The following is a 23,581-nucleotide window of genomic DNA, read 5'->3' on the forward strand; positions in this document are numbered from 1 at the left end:
TTTTTGTGCAGTAACATTACAAAAATGAGAAAACGCCAGACAATTGTTATGATGTTTGGCCGGTTTGAGCCTACACTGTAAGAAATATAAATGAGAGCCTTGTAATCAAGGGGTGTCTAGTTCGATACACAGTGGAGGTACATATCTGTGTATAGTGTGTTTAAAGCAACAATAACAACCAAACAAATATAAATAAACATACTTTGATACAGTTATGATGCCAGCGAGTGCTCAGGCACAATTCATGTCCAAGGGCTTCCCCGATGGCATGGTGGTAACGTCATTGCCTTGTAATCAAGGATCCCAAGTTTGATATTTGGTGGAGGCACATAGTGGTTCACATCCTACTTTAAACTGTAGGTCAAGTCCCAATTAGACTTACTGTACATAAAGTGAACTTAAAACACCAAATCAACCAACCAACCAAGCAATTCATGTCAGCATTGAAGTTCAAAAATTACACATACATTATGTGGTTATGGTTATTATGAAAAAAAAACATTTTTTCATAAAATATATCCTTTATTTTTATTTTTGTTGTTTAAATACACTTTTTTCTGTAGTTCAGAAGAATTCCATTGCAGGTTCTGCAATATACCCTCATGTTGGAGTGGAATAACATTCAGTTCCTTCCTGTAAAGGAAATACGGTCATGTGTAACATCAATTCGGAATTAACATTCTAGTCAGAACTTTCATTTAAAGAAAAATATTTTGCATCAGTAAAATAACAAGCCAGATTTTTTTAACTTCTAGTTCCCATATACCAAATATTCTTAACTTCAATTTTATTTCTAAAATATATTGTGTGTGATAATATCTGCAAAAGAATACCTATGCCACACTAGGGCTTCTAAACAAAGATGACTTTCATCAACAAAAAAGACCAACTTCATCACAGAAAGAATACTCCAGCTGCCTCCATGATGGAGTGGAGTAGTTATCACAACATGCTATGATGTCAAGGGTCCCGGACCGAAGCCTGGCATAGGTATTTGTGAGTGTCCATTCATCAATTTCAGCATCCCCATCTTTGCGATTAGTCAAAAGTGGCAGAAATACAAAGTAAAATAAGCCAATTCAATCAATCAACAATCAGGAATATTGCACAAATTTGGAAGACATTTAATTTGAAAATAAAAACGTTGCAACAATGTGAAAAGTGATCAATAAGTTATCGGGAAATTGTGATTTGACCAATGTTTGAAGATGAAATTTTGGCATTCTGGGCTGTGCAACAAGCTACTGCATAACATGCCAAGTTTTCTTGTGAGATGATAGAGTTGCAAAAAATCTAGCTTTTTGAATGAACTGTTTCTTTTTTCAATAAAAAGCAGGCCTTTTTTTTAAAGAAAAAACAACAGAAATTTTGGCTTTTTACCAATTGCAGCTAACCTATTTCACTTGAAGTTATTATTAGGAGTTTACAGGTTTGTACTCATATTTTACAACTAGCTACAAAAATTTTAAATGATGCAGCAGCAGCCAAGAGACATATATTGGCCAATCTCAGTGGGCACATATTGCATAGTGGTTCAGCTACAATTTTAATCCTAGCTTACCGAGGAAGACGGGGAGGGGGGTTTGAGGTCCAACCACCTCTTATTTTTTAGATTTTTCAACTGTCTGAAAATAAATTACATGGTTCCCTGGAATGTTCCTAATATTTCTGTATTACTTCTGCTCATAAAAACATAAATGTAATGTAATTAGGAGGCAAAATGCACTTGGGGGACATATCATGCGTCATCTTATTCGAGATACTCATGCCAGTGACAGTGTACAATTAGTTGGTAATGATGGTAATTATTGTAATAATTATATTTAATAAACAACTGCACTTCTACAAACAAAAAATCATTAATAAAAATCATGGGTTTTGCGAGTTTTAGGGAATGATAAAATATATGTGACACACTCATGTAATAATTGGTTATTATTTTTTATTTGTGATAGTAATTTCTGTAATTATTATAATTAATAAATAACTAGCCATATATAATCAGCAAAGGAAGCAGTGATTCAATAATAAAATGGTTTCAATGTGACACCCCCACTACCATGCGTTGCTTCGGTCTGAATGTTCTTTCTCTATACTTAACAAGATTATTAGCTACTTCATCCAAGATTAAGATTTAGTTTAGCCTGCAAATCAGAGAGAACAATTTGCAAGTACTGTTGTTGGAAAAAGGCCAGATTTTTATATAAGGTACCTTTCATAAAAATAAATGGACCTCTGGAGTGGAATAAATTAAATGCTCTTGCCTTGTAATAAGAAGGGGTCTGAGGTTCAATCCTCAATGGAGGCAGAGTGCTTAGGATCTAATTTCAAACTGTAGGTCCAGTCCCGATCTCTTAAATATTTTTTTGTGATTTGCGGTCAGTCTTATTTGCTTCTGCTTCAGTTTTAATGCCAGTGCATTTCAACAAAAGGTCCGTTGCACCCAGGGGTTGACAACTAATTTAAATCTAATTTCATATTTGACAGCAAGCCTATACATAATTGAACTATGTATTACTCTTTATGATTATGCCATAGTTTATATATTAATATTATGAATGAAATTCTTGGGATCAGGGCATCGACTTTTAAGAAATAAATTTAGTAGGCTGTGATCTCAAAGGTGAGAACCACTGCAACAAGTAGCAAAATTATATCACTAGTTGCTCCGTGTCAAGGTTTAGCCGCCATTTAACCAAATTATACATTATGTACTGGAAAGCCAGAATACAAATGTATTTTACCGAACACAAACTTTAATGTAAAGAGATTTCATACAAGATTCTCAAAAGATAGAGGAGTATATTATTTTTTGCTTCATGTAAATTATCCTATAACAAACTCAAGCATTGAAAATCATATAATACTATTAGGTTGCATTAAAAACACACACAAAACTACTCTAGTTATGTGAATATTTTTATACTACATAGATATATTTAACCCTTAGTACGCCGCACGGTCTGACGAAAGTAAGCCCAGTGTCGCCGAGGCTTTGAGCGGGAAATTTGAATTTGTATACATAATGGAGAAAAATCGTAATAACTCTGGCACTATGGGACCAATCTACTTCGGATAACTTTTGTTTTGCAGGCAATACATCGGTGCATGCAACCATGTAAAATTTGGATGCCCCAACCGTAATGGGGTTACGGGCGGGGGCTGCATCCCCCGAATTTCAATGAAAAAACATAAAAATGTGGAGTTTGCCCCCTCTTCTCCAGCTACTTTGGGGAGAAAACCGGAACTTTTGCTTTTTTTTCTCAAAGAACAGACCTTCCGCAACAGAATGAAACTTGATTCATGTTCGTGGGTGCAATACAATTTGAATAATAAAGGCAAAACTTAAAACTCGATCGAATTTTAGCCAATTTGCATATTATTCATAAAATTGTTATAACTGACACCATGGGACCAATCTACTTCGGATAACTTTTGTTTTGCAGGCAGAAGATCAGTGCATGCAACCATGTAAAATGGGGAGGGGGGTTACGGGCGGGGGCTGCATCCCCCGAATTTCAATGAAAAAATCATAAAAATGTGGACTTTGCCCCCTCTTCTCCAGCTACTTTGGGGAGAAAACCCGAACTTTTGCTTTTTTTCGTTCGTACTTGCATCTGGTGTAGCTACTGTGAATCTTTCTTCCCTGTTGACTCGGCTCTTTGTGTCTGTCAACTGAAGAGCGAACACGTGTTTGGGTGAGCCCAAACACGTGACATATTCCGAGAAAGGAGGGGGGGGGGGAATTTGAAATTTTCGAAACAAGATTGCAAAACAAGTTCCCGAACGAACTGTCAGTGTTTCAACCTCAATATACAAATATAATTGTATCTAAAGCTGTTTGTAACATATGTGTTACAGCGGCTACAAGGGACATACTTTTTTTGTAACATATGTGTTACGGCGGCGAACTAAGGGTTAATAAGCCTACCAAAATATGAAGATTACACTCTGAAAGAGCAGCCCATTCAAAAAAAGCCAGCTTTTTTGAAAACATTGTTTATATCTAGCTACAAATTTCATATTGTAAATTGTATTTTATATTTAGAAATGAGTGCCCATTTCACAATAGGGAGATATACGAAAACCATGCAACAGGAAAAGTACTGCCAACTCCTGCATTTTCATTGATTTGAGCCACTTTTGTGAAAAAGCTCAACCAAAAATAGCTACGGAGAAAAAAAACTTGTTTTTTTTTCCCAAAAAGCCAGTTTTTCCGACCACTTCCAACTCTATGAGATTATAAAACAAACATGGAATGACAGTTATTCTATACATTTATATCAAAACTTTTACGGCAATTCCTTCAGTCAAGCATCTCAAACTCACTATGCCACATCTAAGGGAAGGGATAGATGTGCCAAAATGAGACTTCTTTTTCTAATGTCTGTGATTTAAGAATACAATAGGCTCAATTTTGAAAAGGGAGAAAATAAATTAATTATGAGCTCTGTATGTTTGTACAATTTCTCAAAGAACCAAAACCATTCTTGGAAAAAATTCTGCATCTCGCATAAAAAATGATAACACAAACACTTTATTACCTCCCACTGGCATAGTGGTAACGTCGTTGCCTTGTAATTAAGGGGTCCCAGGTTCAATTTCCGGTGGAGGCACCTAGCAGTTCGGTTTCCACTTTAAACTGTAGGTCTAGACCCGATTAGCTTATCTGTGCATAAAGTGAACCTAAACAAAAAAACACTTCAAACCGCAATGAACACTTTCTTATGCTGTGCGAAAGTCACACAAAAGGACAAACAGGAATATATGTCTGCTATGTAATTTAACCAACATTTGCAAGGCTGATTTGGAAAATAAATTTGCATTTCATTGTCTCTGGATTCTGAGTTTGAAGTGGAAAATGTTAGATGGGGATGTTTGATAGAGCCTTGGGGTTAGTTTGGGGATGCTCATGTAGTTTAACATGGTGACAGTGAGACAACTAGGGTGGAGGGGTGCTTGCGAAAATGTTTTTTTTTTTCTATGAATTTTTATGCTTGCCATATGGAGGGAAAAAGTTTCACCAAGTTTTCTTGCTATATATGCCTTTAGCAAGCTGTCTGGTGGGAGGAACAATGGCTGATGGGAGCAATGGCAGATATCTATATCTTGCTGATGCCAATGTTCTCACTGTAAATCAAGGAGAATGTGATGGTAGATACACTTTAAAACTAGCACAACCACAAGCCCGGCAAATATCTAATTCGTAGTTAGGTTTCTGTAACTGCAGTGTAAATATGTTAATCTGAATCAGTGTATTGCTTTTCATGACTTTTGAGAGTAAAAAAATGCAAATTATTCCAGTTTCCATTACATCATTATAACTTACTTGTTTTGTTTGTTGTTTCTGAGTTTGACCCGCACACGCCACTTCTGCCATATTAGACACCTCTTGCTCTAGCATTTGGCCAGTGTTGGTGAACAGATCCTAAAAGAAGAAATTTTATGAATTATATCAGTAGTAATTTATTTCTATTTAAATTGGATTCCTAATGTGGATGAGTACTCAAATAAATTACTTATGAATTAACATGTGAAATTCTCGGTAGTGCATAGAAGACAAATTGCAGAAACAATAATGCAACCTTGGACATTGGGTATATTCTACCCCAGCCCGAACACAACCATTACATGCAACAGTCAACAGTCAGTAATGAACTGACAGGATTATTTTGATGGGTGACTGACAGTGGAATTAATGTAGAGTATAAAAAGGGTAGTGGTGGAACCTACCCCACATGCAAGGTTGGAGTTAATGTTTCATTTCCCCCATAACATTGCAATTGAACATTCATTCCCCCTCAACCGTGGGACCATTATTACCATTACAGCAAATTACTTTTCCCCCACAATTTAATAATGGAAAATTATTCATCCTTGTAGCATTTTAAAATAATAGGATTCAATTGTCTGGAATGGCACAGCAGCATTTATCAATCGTGGCACACTTTTGATGGACTTTCAATTCATCCAGCACTAAAATTGTTGCTTGAGAATAAGAAATATATTAGGTGTATTTTTTTAAATTATTTTTTTATAAGAGGCATGTTCCTGGCTATGATGTTTATATAACTACATATTAACCATTCAGTACCACGAAGGTCCACCTAACTAGCAGACTCACATTTTCATTTGGTTGACAACCCCCAACCCCTCACATACAAAAATTCCTGGGTGAACCTATGCATGCACATATGTTTAAAACAAATAAAACTGATTGAATTTTTTGATATTCTCCTCTCCTCGATTGCTGACCTTCCTTGGAACAATTTGGTTTGATTTTAACCACATGCCTATGTATGCAGGGCATCTCAAGCCTCACCAGAAAATAAGTCATACCTCCATCCTCAAAAGACTGGAGAAAAAAAATGAGTAGAGAACATACTTTTGCTCTCAAAATGTAGATCACAAAATTTAAAAACAGTACTGCCAGATACAATGAAAGGAAAACATGCATTCTCTGCTTACAAGTGATAAGTCTAACTGAGTAACTTAACGACTGGTGCAAGTAAATAATAAATAAAATTAGAAATTAAGTTTTGATTAATGGTGAAAATATTGGAAAAGCTGACTAAATATCTAGTGATATGGTCATTCCAAATTTTCAGAGTGGTGCTTACTTAACCCATGCACATAACTGCCTAACCTAACAAGCAGCATGGAAACTAATAATACAACACAATCTCTTATGAATTAGTGTGTATCTCGTAACAAACATTCCTCATATTACAATGAATAATGAGACCAGATTCAATAATAATAATAATAAAAGCATTAGCTTCATCACCTGGCACAGTTGGTCACTATAATAGGAACGACTGAAGATGACCGGACCCTTCTCCGATTTTCTTCATATTTGGCATACTCACTAATTGAGGCCTCGTAATCACGAATCTGAAGTTAAAAGTTGTCGGAAATATCTAGAAATTGCAAAATAAGTGAAAATAAGGACTTAGTTTTCGGAATGGAAACAGTCTATTTTCGCAAAATTTTTTGTTGCACAAGCAAATATATATATTATATTCCTGATACTACTACGACATGAAATTTTAACTATGTTTGCCTAACCTAACCACACGTCAATGGTTCATTGGGCTAGCGTCAATGGTTCGCAAATATTTTGCAATTTCTAGACGTTTCCGACAATTTTTTATCTTCAGATTCATCATTAGCAGGACCCAATTAGTAAGTATGCCAAATATGAAGAAAATCTGAGAGGGGTCCGGTCATCTTCAGTCATACCCTGTAATAATATACATGTAACCAGTCACAGCACTGTGACACTACTGCAAGTCATGGCATGCTGTATCTTTCAGAGGGCTATGGTAGCCAGTACCATGTCTGTTTTGTCTATAATTGTATACTTAAATGTAAACAGAATTTTGATTAAGAGTGTCATGTACATTTTGTGTTATCAACGGCTAATTTTATTATTGCCACCAAAGGAGCTGAAGTAACAAGAATCGAGATTCAAAAATAATTTACAATTTTACTTCGTGCATGTTGTAGATCCCATCCATATTTTAAAACAAAGTCTGATTGCATAAGTTTGCAAGAATGTGACAATTATATTTTTGCAAGCAATGTAATCAAAAATAGAGTTGGGAAAAACAGCTTGGAGACATGTGCGAACATGTAACAAAAAATATTTTTGGGCCATTTATACAGTATGCATAAACCTGACCTGCCTAACCTACTGACGTATGCATCTACTATCAGAAATAACCTAAACTTGACTTACCTATACTATTCACATATTTATTCCTGCTATAAATAGGATGCACACATGAGTAGGTTAGGCAGCTCAGGTTTATGCCTACAAAAGGGCAAAAAAGGTTTTTGTTACATGTCAGCACATATCTCGAAGCAGGCATAGCTGTTGCTACCTACTCATCTAGCCAGTGTGTAAAATTCAAAAAACTGCATGACAATGGTGCTGCCCTCAATTTACACATTGTAACTATATCGCAGAATGAATTAGTTGAAACGTGAATATTTTTAGATAGAGTCTGGGAACGTAACAACTTTTATGGTACAAGGTATTCTACACCTCTTCACTATACACACGAAAGATAGAAAATTTTCTTTTCCAAAGAATAGGGTAAGTTTTGTGCAAAATTAGGGGGGGGGAGGTATAATGTAAATGCAAAAGGTGTATATTTAGGCCACAGCTTCTTCAACAGGTGATGAGAATAGCAAATGGAATTGCTATCACAACAGCCCTAAACCTGGCCTGCCTAACCTAACAAATGCATTTAGGAATGTAATACCCCTTCACACCTACACTGCGGGCATTGTAAAGTATTTACGGAAGAATTTTAATGCTTCAAATTTGAGCTGCCTAACCTAACAATGAAAGCATTTTGGTCTGTAATAATTATTCATACCAACGTCAACTGACATTAGCAGCAGCAGCAGTCCACAACGGAACACTTTCCAGTATTCTTCCACGTTATTTTATTTGTGCACGCTGGAAATGTTCGGTAAGACTGCAGAATATGGGCTGCTTAGGAGGAACGTGATTCATAATTTTTTGGTAACGTTTTGTAGTTAGTAATCGGGGAAAGTAAGTTTTAAGGTGCGGAAAAAAAATTTTCTTTAAAAAAACCAGAAAAACGTGTCCAGGTTGGGTGGTATTGAAATCGTAGCAACGAAGGAAAAGGCATATTCCTGCACAAATCTAGCGAAAGTAAAAAATGCCTATGTTGTTAGGTAGCTAGGTTTAGTTCACTTAGCCTAAATAATAATTAGTCATTGTATTTATGCTAATGAAACCTAACCTAACAGGCCTAACCTAACCTTGTAGGCATTCCTCGAAGAAATAATGAAAGAAACTGTACGTAAACAATATGGACACGAACGAATGGAGAAATGCATTGCTTTTAGTAGCAGGAAAAACATTTTTCATTGTATTTATGCTATTGGAACCCAACCTAACAGGCCTAACCTAACCTTGTAAGCATTCCTCGTCTGAAATAATGAAAGAAACTGTGCGTCTGTGGGTGGAATCCGGAGCGACAAATCAACTCGAATGCCGCGAAACGAAGGGTCTCACTTATCGCACAACACTTGAGCGTGTAAACAATATGGATGCGAACAAATGGAGAAATGCATTGCTTTTAGTAGCAGGAAAAACATTTTTTACGTGCAATAATATAATAGTAATCGTAAAAGGAACACCGGAAAATGGAAGTAGAAGGTACATACTTTCAGGGGATATAAATTTTGTTTGTCTATTTAGAGGAAAAAAGCAGCCCATGTTCTGCAGTGAGACCAAATGTTCACTTGTCCCTCTGTACCCCAAAAGAAAGTGAAATATCTTGCATTGTTTATGAACGTTTTCAGTTGATTTTAGCTTTCGGAAATGTGTTATTGTGAAGCAAAGTACGTTTGTTTCCTTAGCATGTTACTTTACTGTGAAGCAGAACAGCCCGAAGACTTCACACAAGTGAATATAGCACCCAAAACGACTTTCCACAAAAGCAGCTATAATTTTACGTAGTTAGGTTAGGATTGTTAGGTTTGGTACTGATAGTCATTTTCGGCGTGTTCTTTCGCTATTTTACTGTACATACAAACAATGTTTACCAACAAAAAGTGGCGAAAATACTTAGAAATTGAAGATTTTATCTTACGTGTGCCATTCTATGGTATCAAATATATCCGTTATTTGAGCTTTCCTAAAGCTGGAACCACTTTTGCATTACATAAAACATTGAAATCTGTCGATTAAAAAAATTTCTACGTAATTCTCGAGGGGTACAATGGGTAAACGGTCCCGCGATAGTCAGCCACGCTCGGCAGAATGATAACAAACTCTACATCCTTGATTACGTTGCACGTAGAAATAGGAATAAATTACACGGTACGTAAGTAATTCTGTTGTGTGTGTGTGTATATATATATATATATTTAATATATGTATGTTCACACACCCTACTTTCATTTCACAATAAAAGTAACATACTTTTCGCACTTTGTTTCCAATCATGGAGGAAGCAGAATTAATTATAGTAGCCTATATTTAATTTATTTCATGTTGTGAATTCTGTATTTTCGTCGTAAAAAAGACTACTGTTAAAAAAGTAAATATTAATACACTTACCTCTGCCTTTACAAAGACGATTGTTCCATGAAACAAAGCTCAAACCACGCTACTCATCTGTATTTGGTTTCGTCGGTGCGCAGCGTCGTTCAACTTCTTTCGCGCAGTGGATGATGGGAAGCAACGAGTCGGCTATCGCACGTAACTACGTTGAAAGATCCCTGTGTAAGATGTAACGAGCACAAAATATGAAAGCACCACGCAACGTTAAAGCAACCATGACAGGGAAACACTGAAGTATGTTATGTAAATGAGACTTCGTAACCTTTCAGAAACATGATTCTGACTTCGTGTGCTGTATGGGTAATTGTGGAAGCACCGAGCAGAAAGATTTGGTAAGTAAATGTGTATATTTTATCTTCTGTTTGCATGCTCATGAGGTGTTTTTTTTTTAGTCACTTTACTTGGCGTAGGGACATTTGGTCAGTTGTAGGGACATTTTGACTACGTCTGTAGGGACATTGCCGAAAATTTGTTAGCAACACTGTCGGCTACCAGACGTCAGTGTACGTTCATGTTCACTTCTGTTCATTTATCAGTACGCGTGTTGCTTATACTGTGTTATTGTAATGTGCTTACTCGTGGCCAGTGCTTTATTGTGTGTTAATTGTTATTCATTCATTACTTATGTCGTTAAACAAATATAGTCTTGAACATAGAGTTTTTATGTACGATAATTACGTGAAAACGAATTCTTGCAGAAAAGTGGTCAGGGATTACGATAGACAGGATCTCTTGAACCTAAGAAACGTGTTGTATTGCTGTTGAAGGAAGTCATTTTCAACATCTCTTATAACACAGGAGGTTAGTGATCATCATTATTATTACTTTTAAATATCATTTTACGCTTTCGGTTTGCTTTATGCGCCGGGATGCTGTCTTCCCTTTCTGTCAACTGAGGATAAAGTAGCGATGTCTAATCTAAGATTAGATGTCAGAAATAAGGTGCCGGAAATATTTGTATTTGGGAGGACACCTTTTCCTGCATCCGTGCGACAAGGTACGTGCTTATTTCAATTGTAATTGTAACTGTAATTGTGAAAAGTGGAAACATTACAAAACAAGCGGTTTCTGTTACGGACTTCCTGAACGCAATTTGCCGGGACCTGTTGCATGAAGAGTCCGCGGAACGGCCGTCACGCTGGCGGTGAACGACTGAAATAACCTCCCTGTATATCGCCAACACGATTTATATTATCACCTCAATAAATATCGTGGAGACATATATTTCCCTGCCTGGCAATACTGTCATTACTTTCTCGCGAAGATCATAATCCTTTTTAGCCGCGGTGTATTTTACTGGTATAACGAACTGGGTAGCATTGTATCACTGTATTTAAGTGAAGTGATACACAAGCTATTTTTTTTTCAATCAAGGGTTCAAGTTAGTTGTGAAGCGACACATGATTTCTAATTAATTTTGGACACGATATATTGCGCTGACATGATAAATGTGATGGATGCAGAGCCGGACTGGACCGTCAAGAGGTAGGTGGCAATTTTCCTTAAGAGGGCGCCCCAATAAATCGTTGATTGTAATGGCCTATTATTACAGTAAAAGATGAAAAGAATGGCATATTACAATAGAGAACAGAGGCGCAATCACGATTTTTCTGGGGGGGCAGCAGCAACTAATAATAATAATATTACTACTAGTAGTAGTTGTTGTAACATGAAAGACGCTATTATCATCGTGATTCACGCAAAAGGGGGTACAAGTCGGCGCTAATCCAATAGTGTCGGAACAAACGATTTGAAATACGTACATTTCCCAACACGTTGAATTTCACATTAGCTAATAATTGAAAACTGTATTTTTGAAGACAGAAAACGCGTGACGAATTTAATTCGTTTTGTACCTGACAATATTGCGAGCGAAGCGATCAAGAAAATTTTTAGATTCACTCTTTTGCAAACTGAAAACAATATTAAATTAATAGGGCTACAATAATTTCACAAGGGAGCAATCGGATTCTCTTTTGCATATTTTTAAAATTTCAGATCCTACTTTCGTCGACCCCAAGCTACGGCTCTGAACTTCAGACTATAAGAAAAGCAGATATTGAGTGCGAAGCGAGCAAGATAATTTTACGAAATGTATTTTCTTATTTGTACAAAATTTGAAATCGATGGGAGGCAATTGCCCCTCCTTGTCCCTCTTTGCCCTCTGCAGGTGACCTTGGCCGTCTGGAAGAAAAATTAAAGAAATAGGGCAAAACTAATTTCATCTTGAGAATAATTTTGACCTGCTACTCTTAGATTCTGCTATAGTCTTGCTTTTTGTTCTACTTCGATGTTTGACCCCCTTGGCCCCTCTAGAATTGATTTCCACCAAAGGTTGGGGGACAATGTCCCCTGCACCCCTGCGGTTGTACCACTGATAGCGAAAGTATTTTTAAAATAAGAAAAAAGTATGAAGTGAAGGCCACTATAGTAATTTACAAACTGTAGTACAGAATGATATCGTACTGTATTTACATGTTGCTTTTTGTGAATTGTCAGTTTAAAAAAAAAAGGTAAAGTGTTCCCCTGTGCTTATCACCACGCCATGAAGGCGTATAGGGGGTGTGGGGGTAACGCCCCACACTTTCTTGATCCGGTCGTGAGTGGGGGTGATGTGATCAGCATCACGCCCCTGACCGCCTTTATCCCCCAGGGTTTTCCCCAGGTACCCATGTTATTCGACGCTGGGTGGGCGCCGGGGCTGCTTCCAACGTTAGAAAAGTTCCCGGATTTGAACCGGCCGGGGATCGAACCCGGGACCTTGAGCATGGTAGTCAGACACATACTGTTAATGTATTATGTAGTAGGCCAGTAGTAACTTCAACTAATTCAAATTTTTAGCAGCGCACTAGGTGGAGGCACATACTGGTCCCGATTCCACTTTCAACTATAGGCTCAGTTCCGATTAGCTTTTCTGTACATAAAGTGGACTTAAAAATAAACTCAAACTAACAAACAAATAGCCACACTTATGTAATCGTAAATAAGGTTTTGGTGATATCATCAATGGAGAATCTCCCGGTTTGGCACCCCCGGTCAGTCGCTGGGCCCTTAATCCACCCTGTGGAAGTCCAGGAGGGCACAAAAAAGAAAATGTATATTCACAACTGCCATATCTCTGACTGTAAGCAGTAGGAAAAAAAAAAAAGGCACCGAATTTGTATGTTCGGAAGGGGGCCGAGACAAGACGGCGCACCGGGATATTGCCCGGTGGGACAGTCCGGCCCTGGATGGATGCTATATGCAAATAGTTCAATGGTGCCAATTTTACTGAAATACTGAGTGAGTGAGAGTGAGAGAGAGAGAGAGAGAGAGAACAGACAGATGGGTGAAGGGTGGAAGGGGCAGTGCAAGGGAGGGGGAAAGGTTGAGCAGCAACAGAGGAGGCTAAAAGATCCATGTATGAAGCATCACGAGTTTCCTCAATCAGCAATGCCAACCCCAGCAAAATGGTACTAAACCTACCACAGTATGACATTTCTGCCGCACCTAAAAAAGTCTGCCCGGCCAAAGAATGGACTTGAGGAAACCCATACTTTCCGCCTCCAGTTTCCACCTGCTAGTTGCTACATGGGTAATTTCATAAATAATACACACTAATTTATTATTCACCCGTATGTTGCTGTGGCGGCAATGTCTCTTCACAGTCCTTCTATGTAGTCTCCGTGGTTGGCAATGACCAAATCCCAACGTCGAGGAAGCTTCTGTATGCCATCCAATACGCCATCTTTGTTCAGCTGTCGAATGGCTCGGGTAACGGCAGTAGAAAGCTCTTCCAGAGATTAAAATCGACGTTCACGCAAAGGCAGTATCAACTTAGGGAAGAGGTCGAAGTCAGGGAGACTCATGTCTGGACTATGCGGAGCATGGGATATCACATCCCAACCGTAATCGCCTAGTTTTTCATTGACGACATGCCCGATATGCAGCCGAGCGTTGTCTTGAAGAATGAGTGGACCAGCCTCGAGTAGCTGAAGGTGTGTTTTGTGCATTTCTATTCACAGATTTTGTAAGAAATCACGGTAATACACTGCTGTGACACGTGTGCCACATGGAAAACTTGTCTGTGAGGATTACTCCCTGATGATCATAAGCAAAAATCATAATTTGTTTGAATTTTGATTGTACACGCCGAATTTTTTTGGGTCGTGGGGAAGATGGAGCTCTCGCCACTCGTTTGAATGCATTTTCAGTTCCAATTCAAAGTCCCTGATCCACATTTCATCAATAGCAACAATCCGATGCAAGAATGCCTCTCCTTCAACGTTGAATCTTTGTTTCAGCGTGGTTGCTTGTCCAGGCGTGTCTTCTTCTGTGCACCTGTCAAGAAGTGGGGGACCCAGTGTGCCGAAATTTTTCTCTTCCTAAGTCAATGATCAAAATGTGGTATACAGACGTTGGTGGGATCCCTGTGGCATCAGAAAGTTCTTCACAAGTTGCACGACGATCTTCTTCTAGAGCTGCTGCCACGAGTTGCACACATCGTTCACCAGTTGTTGTTTTCGGCCTTCCTGGTCTTGCATCATCCTGTATACTCACACGACGCACACTTCCAGTAACGCTCAGTGGATTTCTGTCGGGTTTTTGCCACGTAGAGTTTCAATTTTAATGTACGACCTCTGATCGTCAACTGTAATAGTACCCGAGACACCTGCAGCTTCTATTTCCACTCCGTCTCACAGTCACGTTGTGTAAAGTAGAGAGCTCACAAACACACGGCTGGCTGCGTCATGCCCTCAATGTAAAATGACGCCAGTCTTACTTTGGTTGCATCATCCACTCCACAGTGTTGGCACACTGTGCATTATTTATGAAATGGCCCACGTACACGCCTGATTTTGCCATAATGGTAAAATCTAGCATAATCTGAAAAAGCCAGTCCCTGGGAGGGGGAAATCGAATTCAAGGAATAAGTTTTCATGAAATAAGAATAAAATTATATCCAAATCTTATTTCTACTTCCATCGGATATTGTTCATACACAAGAAGGGAGTTATCTGTAGTTCGTTGAAGTGGAAGGACGTGTTTGAAGCTGCTCCGTGGCGCTGCCGTATCGGAATGTATAGGGGAAATCACCCCTGAAATGTCAACAGCCTCAGTGGTGTAATTCTGGATTTCAACAATGTTATTCAGCTTATGGATTAGTGGTGATGGTGTTGTTAGTGATAGGAGGCGTGGATCAAAACCCAGGTCCTAGTGATGAAATGAGAGAGGTAAAAAAATGTTCCAAGTGCAAAGTGTCTCATGACTCCCTTGTTTCGGAAGTTCGTCAGTTCAGTGATTCTCTAAAAATGTTGGTCAACAGAGTGGATTCCCTCCAAAGTGATGTTGGTTCCCTTAGCAAACGTGTCGAGGAACTTTCCGAGCATAATAACTGTCTGCAGGAAAAACTTAATGATCAGGAAGACAGAAGCCGGCGAGATGACTTAGTTTTGTATGGAGTGGAGGAGGATTCCGCAGGTGAAGACTGGAGCGAAACGGAGTCTACTGGAGCGAAACGGAGTCTAAAGTGAAGATCATTCAAGATAAATTGAACATCAACCTTCAAGCTGACTCCATCCAGAGAGCCCACCGAATACAGACGAACAACACCCGAGGTCCATGTCCAATTGTGTGACGTTTTTTACGTTACAAAGAAAAGGAAGAGGTTCTCAAAAACCGGAATAAACTGAAAGGGACAAAAAAATATCATAGAACAAGACTTCTGCTGCTCCACCCGGAAAGAACGGCAATGACTTCTAGACCACATGCATAGAGCCAGTAATGCTGGGCATAGGGCCTACATTAGTTACCGCCATCTTGTAGTGGACAATTTGAGGTATTCTTTGTGCGACCTTCAGCTTGGCACCTCATTCGAACTCCAATGCAGTGAAAGTGAAGGTCAACATCCCCCACCCTCTGTTCATCCAGGAATGCAAGGTGGCAGGGGGAACATGTGAGCAGGAGGAAATGGCCTCCGAGCCCTCTGAGGATGTCAACAAAGCCATGCCCAGAGCAACTTGGCAGGTAAGAACCTCATCCCCTCAGGTCATGCTGATTTTGTGAAAGCTCCAAGGAATCTCGTACCCAGCGAAGCAAATATCTGTACAATCAGTGTTTCCACTCATCTTTCTGATACACCTTTATGTACAGTCACATCAAAAAATGTTCGCAATAAACAGTCAAACAATGTAGTGATAAATACTACGTGGGTTAAGTCATAAGTCATGGCAACTATTTTTTTTCTCGCGAACAGAGGACAACTCGAAAAATGTAAGATGTACGTTTGAAAGTGTATGGAATGTATCTTCGAATGAAGCCACCAGATGAAGTCTGGATGCAGGAGACTCTTGTAGGGAAGAGGCAGAACACAGGACATTGGACAACAGTGTTCTAGTATGGCATGAACAACAAATAAACAAGAATACACTGTTTGACAACCTTCAAAGTATGCACCCAGGTTATCCATTAGAGGGTCCGTCAACGAATAGCACTCTGTGCCTTCTCCGTTGAAATCATCCACACTCTCAATTACTTTATCATCCACTCTTATCTTTTGATCTTGCACTCACGTAAATACAATATTACTCAATAGTACCTTTTACTCCAGTCTATGGTTACCACGTGATGCGTATCTCATGCACGTTTTTATCAATTGGTGCACGATAGATTTCAAGTGAGCTAAAATTTACAATTTGGTGGTTCAATCATCGACAACGTATTGCATTGCACAAATATCATGTATTTTAGAAAAACAACAACCAACACGTAAAAATTGCCCAGCATCAACAGGGTCTATATAAGGCCAATACTAGTTTCACAAAAAGACGTGCGTCCACGCCCTAATTCCCAAAAAACACGTCCTGCGTGTATAATTTAATTGACTTCAACCATTCACTTCATTAACAATACGTAATCAGTATGTTGGTCTTTCCCTGGACCCATTCAAACATAAAGATTTAACAATTAACAATACATTATAACCCATACGTTCACTACAAACAAGTTTTCTTTTGCATCACGCTATTTTACCTTTACATTAACAAGTTTTTGGCATTTAAACAATATTGTCCCCAATTCTCCTGATTCTTAATGCTATCGTAAAAAAGGGAAGAAAGGTGCAAACGGAACAAACGTCCCGAATCAATTAATAAATGGGGGAAAATGAAGGTTCGTAAATTTTGCGTTAATAACGAGGACTTCAACTCAAGGTTCCCTTTTTTTTTTTGGCTACCAGCTCAAATCAACACACGCCAGCCTAAGGAACGTATCACAAGATCAGCAAAAACTGCACTACTCATTCGCTGCACAAAATGTTCACTCGTTAGTAATTACTAGGATAAACCAGAATCTTTGATGACAAAAAATAGTTTTTTTTTTAGCAAAATGTCAAGTAAGAATCAATTTGTTCTGTTCCCAATAATTTAAATGTGTAATTATCCTTTCATTAATTCACTTAAAGCATTCAAGGCGTCAAAAAGGCGACGCGCCACAAAGGGAAAAAAAGGGGGGGGGAGAAAACCAGAGTGCAAACAAAAGTTTTACGCGCAATGCTTATGCGTGATTAAAATGAAATATGACGTGGAACTTCGGCACAAGATGTTAAGTTCATTATCACAGCAGAGAGAATTTACGTACCTACGCCAAACAAACTTCGCCTTCAAAGTCCTTGTAATGCCGCTGCCCTATTTATGTCCTTGTCCTCTTTTGATATTGGCCCATTCCTCAAATGGCAAAATAGGAAAAAACTTCCGTCCGTCAGAGCAGCATGCAGGGCACGTCTCTCGCTGGCTAAGTTGTGCGGAAGGGGTTGACCTTCACGTTCCCGTCGATTCAAAAGTCGTTGAAGCACTGCCGAGGTGTTTTACGTCCTCAGCGCTTGTACCAAGTCTGCCGCAAGAGGCAGCACTGGTCACTGAGCCATCGAGGACGAACGGCCTCTGATGGCGGAAAATTAAACTAATATTTTACGTGAAATTTTCCAAATATGTAGCGTTTGTAATATGAGGATATAAAAAACGTTACATTTCGAAAGCACATTCCATACTCTTTCAAACGTATATCTTAGATTCTTTGTGTTGTCCCCTGTTCGCGAGAAAAAAAATAGTTGCCATGCTTATGACTTATTTACCAAAATCTTAGAGGCATTCGATCAAAAATAAAACACTTTTTCCTTAGTATAATCAGTAACAACTATGACATAATCATTTGTACAGAAACATGCTAAATCCCTCAACCTCCAATTCAGAAATAATTGACGACCGTTATGTTGTATTTAAGTCAGACCGTAATTCGCTTGAAACAGGGAAAACTCTAGGTGGTGGCATCCTCATAGCCGTAAAAAAAAGTTTAACCCTGTATTATTAAATGCTACTTTAGTGGAAGAAAAGATCGATACTTTAATTATAAAATTTAAAACAGAACATTGTCTCGAGAGTTACGTTTGTGTAGTGTACATTCAGCGATCATCACCTTTAGTGTCATACGAAAACCTGTTTTCCCACATAACTGCACATTGTCCTCTTGGGAGCCCACTTCTCATTGTTGGCGATGTTAACATCCCCGAAATAACTAATTCCAGTAGCAACTTACTTGCATTAGGTTTGCATTGTCGTGAACTGAAATACTTCCTAGATTTTAACGACTTAAAGAGCAAAAGTTCTATTCAGAACAGCAACGGTCGAACACTCGACTTAGTTCTCACAAATATTGAAGAAGTAACCATGTTCCACCAAGATGATCTTGTGCCTGAAGACGTTCAATATCCCACTTTAGGAATAAACATACTGCATACCAAGACAAAACGTAAAATTCCAAACTCAAACAGTAAACGTTACAACTTTCATAAAGCAGACTTTCTTAGTATGTATCACAAATTTGAACTGTGGACTGGAACCAACTAATGAATTACATAGACATTGATCTTGCGGTGAACAAATTTTATGAAATTATTGATGACATATTTAATTAATGTGTCCCGTGCTTCAATACAGCTTCCAACAATTCCTATCCATGTTTGTTTACGAGAGAAATTATCAAAGACCTAAGAACCAAATCCCATCATCGTAAAAAATGGAAACAAAACATAAGGAACGCGGAATATCACGAAACAAAGTTCAAAGCCTTAAGAAATAAATTAAAATCTGATATTAGAAAATATTACCTAAATTATCTGGACAACTGCGAAGCAAGCCTTACTCAAGATACGAATCAATTTTGGTCATTTATCAAAAATCAAAGAAAGACCTCACCGGTGCAACCAACGAAATATAATGATAAACCAATAGATAACGACAAAAATATCCAGGATCTATTTGCAAAATATTTCGAATCTGTCTATTCCATAAAACAGTCTTCTTACAAAACTCCTTAGGCAAACACAAACTTGGACACACATCTTAGTATGTTAAATTTTTCGGAAATCTCACTTGACGAAATCGAGCAAGCTATCAAGAAACTCAAATCGAAAAAGGCAGCCGGCCCCGACTCAATTTCTCCCTACATAATTAAAGGATGTTCGGAAGTGCTTAAATGCCCACTCCACACTCTTTTCAACCTAGCCTTAAAAACATCAAAATCTCCTACAAGACAGAAAACAACAGAAATCTGCCTGATTCCGAAAGCTGCTAATAAGGCAAATGTATGTAATTTCAGGCCAATTGCAAAGCTATCGGCTCCTGCAAATCTTCTAGAGCAAATAACATGCAAACATATATATTCTCATGTCAGACCTATACTCTCCACTCAGCAGCATGGATTTGTGCAAATGCACTCAACTGTCACCAACCTTGTTGAACTAATGAATTACATTGCATCTAGTATTACAAAGGACAAGTTGACGTTCTATATACCGACTTTTCAAAAGCCTTTCATACGGTCCACCACGACACCCTAATGATGAAATTAGCCAACATAAGCCTTTCACCTTTACTCTTACGACTGCTCGCATTGTACCTACAGAATCGCCGTCAATATGTCATGTACCAAGAACACAGGTCCTCTTATTACACAGCTAGCTCTGGAGTCCCACAAGGATCGAACGTTGGCTCCTTATTATACTTCATTTTCATTAACGACTTACCAGATGTGCTCACAAACTCTGAAAAATTTATTTTTGCCGACGATGTAAAAATATTTAAAAAATAGAAAACAACGGTAAATATAACCAATTGCAAGAAGAAGTTGATAAATTACTTAATTGGTGCAAAAATAATGAAGTTAGTCCATAACCTCAACAAATGTAAAGTAGTGTCATTTACGCGTAACAGGTGTCCCATACAATACTCATATAACATCTCTGGTGTGGAAATTCTAAGAGAGAATACCTTTACTGATCTTGGAGTCACTTTCGACCAATCACTAAGCTTTCAATCACATTTTGCACGTATATTCAGCAAAGCCCATAGAAATTTAGGATTCATAATGAGAATGGGCAGCCAATTCAGAAAGGGGGAAACTTTCTTGTTGCTGTACTATGCATTTGTGAGATCGAAAGTTGAATATGTCTCGGTTGTTTGGGACCCTCTAGTCAAGAAAGCAATAGACAAAGTAGAGAAACTTCAAAATAAATTTTTGAGGTAACTGTTATTTAAACTCGGTGGTGAATATCGGAAGTTCACCTTGGGTAACACGTTGCGTTAAATGTTGAGTGTTCCGTCACTCGAAAAAAGAAGACAAATGCATCAACTGACTTTCTTATCCAAACTTGTCAACGGAAAAATAGATTCTCCAGCTCTACTCTCACAACTAAACTTTTATGTTCCAAACGCTATTTTAAGATCCAGAAATAATCTCTTTAAAATCTCGCATGGAATAACCAACATGGCAGAAATGGAACCCCTGAGGAGAATGTGCAAGTTGTTGTTGAAGTTGTTCAACTCTGTGTCTAGTAATAACCCTAGTATCGATCTTTTCAGATTTAAAAGTCATTGTATTCTCTGAACACTGTATATAAACAGGACACAATGAAGATCATTATGTTCATAATCTCACCTTAAATTAGACATTGTCTACATTTTCTACCTTATTTGTTATAAAATACTGTTTCAATTTCACTGTCGTATGTTTATCTCTGTGTTTTTTATGTGCAATTTATTACTCAATATCTCAATTACACTACTACTATTTACATGTATATAAGCTGTTTACCTCTGTATAACTTATATACAAATATAACAAACTATTAATTCAAGCATTATATGAAATCAATCATGTTTATAAGCATGTTGTAGATTGAAATGTCATATTTCTCACTTGATTTAATATTCTTTTTGTATTACTTGCTTGTTTACATAATACTCTGTGAACACTGTAATTGGGCATGTGCCTGTGTGTTCGAAATAAATAAATAAATAAATTTGAGTATTCCGACCAAGCGACAAGCTTTTTACAACCATGCCACAATTCATCCTCTATCTTTTCTATATCCTGACCAATTAAGTTCGTGAAGAAATTTTAGGGCAGGAAATCGGTAGAATGTTCAAGGTAAACAAACAGTTTTCTCAAACCTTTTCAAGTTCTATTCTGAACCCATTTTGTTTGTTGAGCCATTGAAAACAATTTTGTGGGAAAATTAACAATAACTGTAGTGAAAAATAAGTAACATGTTCAAAACTCAAAAAGTAGATGCATAATTTAACTTAAAACTACAGATATCTGGAAAAATAAGTAATTAATAAGAAATCCAAGCACAAATTAGAAGCACTTAGCATAATTTCAGTTTAAGCAGCACTTTTTATTATCCTCAATCCATACAACGATAGAGAGGGGGAACAAAATCGAAATTTTGCAATCTGAAAATTTGAAATATTGTCAATGCTATTTTCGTAGGTTTTTGTAGGTTCACATTTAAGTATTTCATAGTTCAAAGTGAGGAGCAAGCGCCCCTTTATTCTACCTTGAGCCATGGGTGTGCAGTGAACATTCTAAATGCAAAGGATAGTACAAGCAATACGTGTAATGTAATTGAATGCATTTTTCAAACCTTCCTCGGTTCTCCATAACGTCTTCCTACATCCCAAAAAAAGGCACGAGTCATCACTGTTCTACAGCGAATCCTAGCTAAAGGTGGTCCAACGCTGTATTAAGAGGGTATGTATAACTATTTTAAGTGTTTCCGATAATTTGTCCACCCCCTGTACCTTATGTTTATGAATAATTGCAGCTGTTCACAATAAATTCTTGGTACAATGTTCACGAATAAAAGCTTCCCTGTTTACTTGTAGATACACGAAATTTCCCATTCGGTGAAAATATGTTATTACTAATTTGTAGGTTAAGGGGAGGAGGAACAGTTATGCATCCATTGTGCATTTATTTCAATATCGCCCAAATGGGCACTGCTACAAAAAAACCTGGGTGTATCAAAGAGTATGAATTTATCTCCATGTTGCAAGTGGAAGCATTTTTTTATGTTGATTATTAAGCTGGACACGATATTTGAAAAATATGAAGAATAAGAATTTTCGGAATCCCATGTATTCCTTATGGGGAATCAACTTCAACATCAAGTTACAGCTAATCGAACGGGAGTTTCGACTTTTCTGCTTGGCAATCACTTCTTCAAACTGCCCTCTTCCCGTTGATATCATTTTCTATTCCATCGGAAGTTTGATATTCCCAAGATAACAAATCAAATAATATTCCCATATGCCCAATGCATTTCTCCTTGCCTCCTGGCAGTGTTGCCAAACCTGGTGCACATAAGAGAGCTAAATTTCACTTTAAATGGAGTTAAAACTGACTTTCAAGTAGTACGAAGTGCTTCCTAGAGTAATGTTAGTTGTGAAAGGGGCGGGGTGCTGCTATTACTCGTTAACTCTAAATTGATGACAATTTATTCTTAGTTTTCACCATCCACATCCGGCGGCATCACCCATCTCATGATCGTATGAAATCGAAAATAAAGGATTCCCTGACAACAATATGCCAATTTCACGTCAACACGGTGCTATAGAAACAAGTAACTGGGGATATAAGAGAGGGTGGGGCGATGCAGCCAATATCACGTCACATGCAAAATGTATAATCATGGCAAAAGTTGGTCTATGTGGGCACGAACCAGTGATGGTATCATAGTAAGGCACGGGGGTGGGCTAACCCAGTTCACAGTCAAACAAGTGCACAAAAGAGCCAGATCTGGCTCCAAGAGAGCTAAGTTGGCAACTCCAACTCGGAGGGAAAAGCTGGGCAGAGACTGTCCCGCATGCCCTTAAGTAAATAAATTATGTTCATACATACTCATGTCACTTATTTTGAACTGAAAGATATTATACACCTCGGATTTTCATTCATTTATTACAGCACTCTTACCTAACTTTTGAATATGTGCACAATTTATCTTCACTTTTTACAAATGTATTCTTGACAACAGAAATTCCATGCAATAAAATTACAACTTCCATAATACTTTTATTGGATTAAGTAAAATAAAATATTAATACATGATTCATATATCCTATCTTGAAAATAGACAGATCTAAAATTTGACTGTAC

General features: G+C 37.9%; 1 long non-coding RNA gene across 1 annotated transcript; it reads right to left on the minus strand.

Annotated features, from left to right (window-relative positions):
* Positions 1 to 521: 521 nt before the first annotated feature.
* LOC145996451 (uncharacterized) lies at positions 522 to 10,180 on the minus strand. Its single transcript, XR_014442772.1, has 3 exons — positions 10,106 to 10,180; positions 5,330 to 5,428; positions 522 to 633 (listed from the first exon to the last, which is right to left on the minus strand). It is a non-coding gene; the product is annotated as an uncharacterized LOC145996451 (long non-coding RNA).
* Positions 10,181 to 23,581: the final 13,401 nt, after the last annotated feature.

This window comes from Lepisma saccharinum, chromosome 12, assembly GCF_977018435.1.
Source record: "Lepisma saccharinum chromosome 12, izLepSacc3.1, whole genome shotgun sequence".
Lineage (NCBI taxonomy): Eukaryota > Metazoa > Arthropoda > Insecta > Zygentoma > Lepismatidae > Lepisma > Lepisma saccharinum.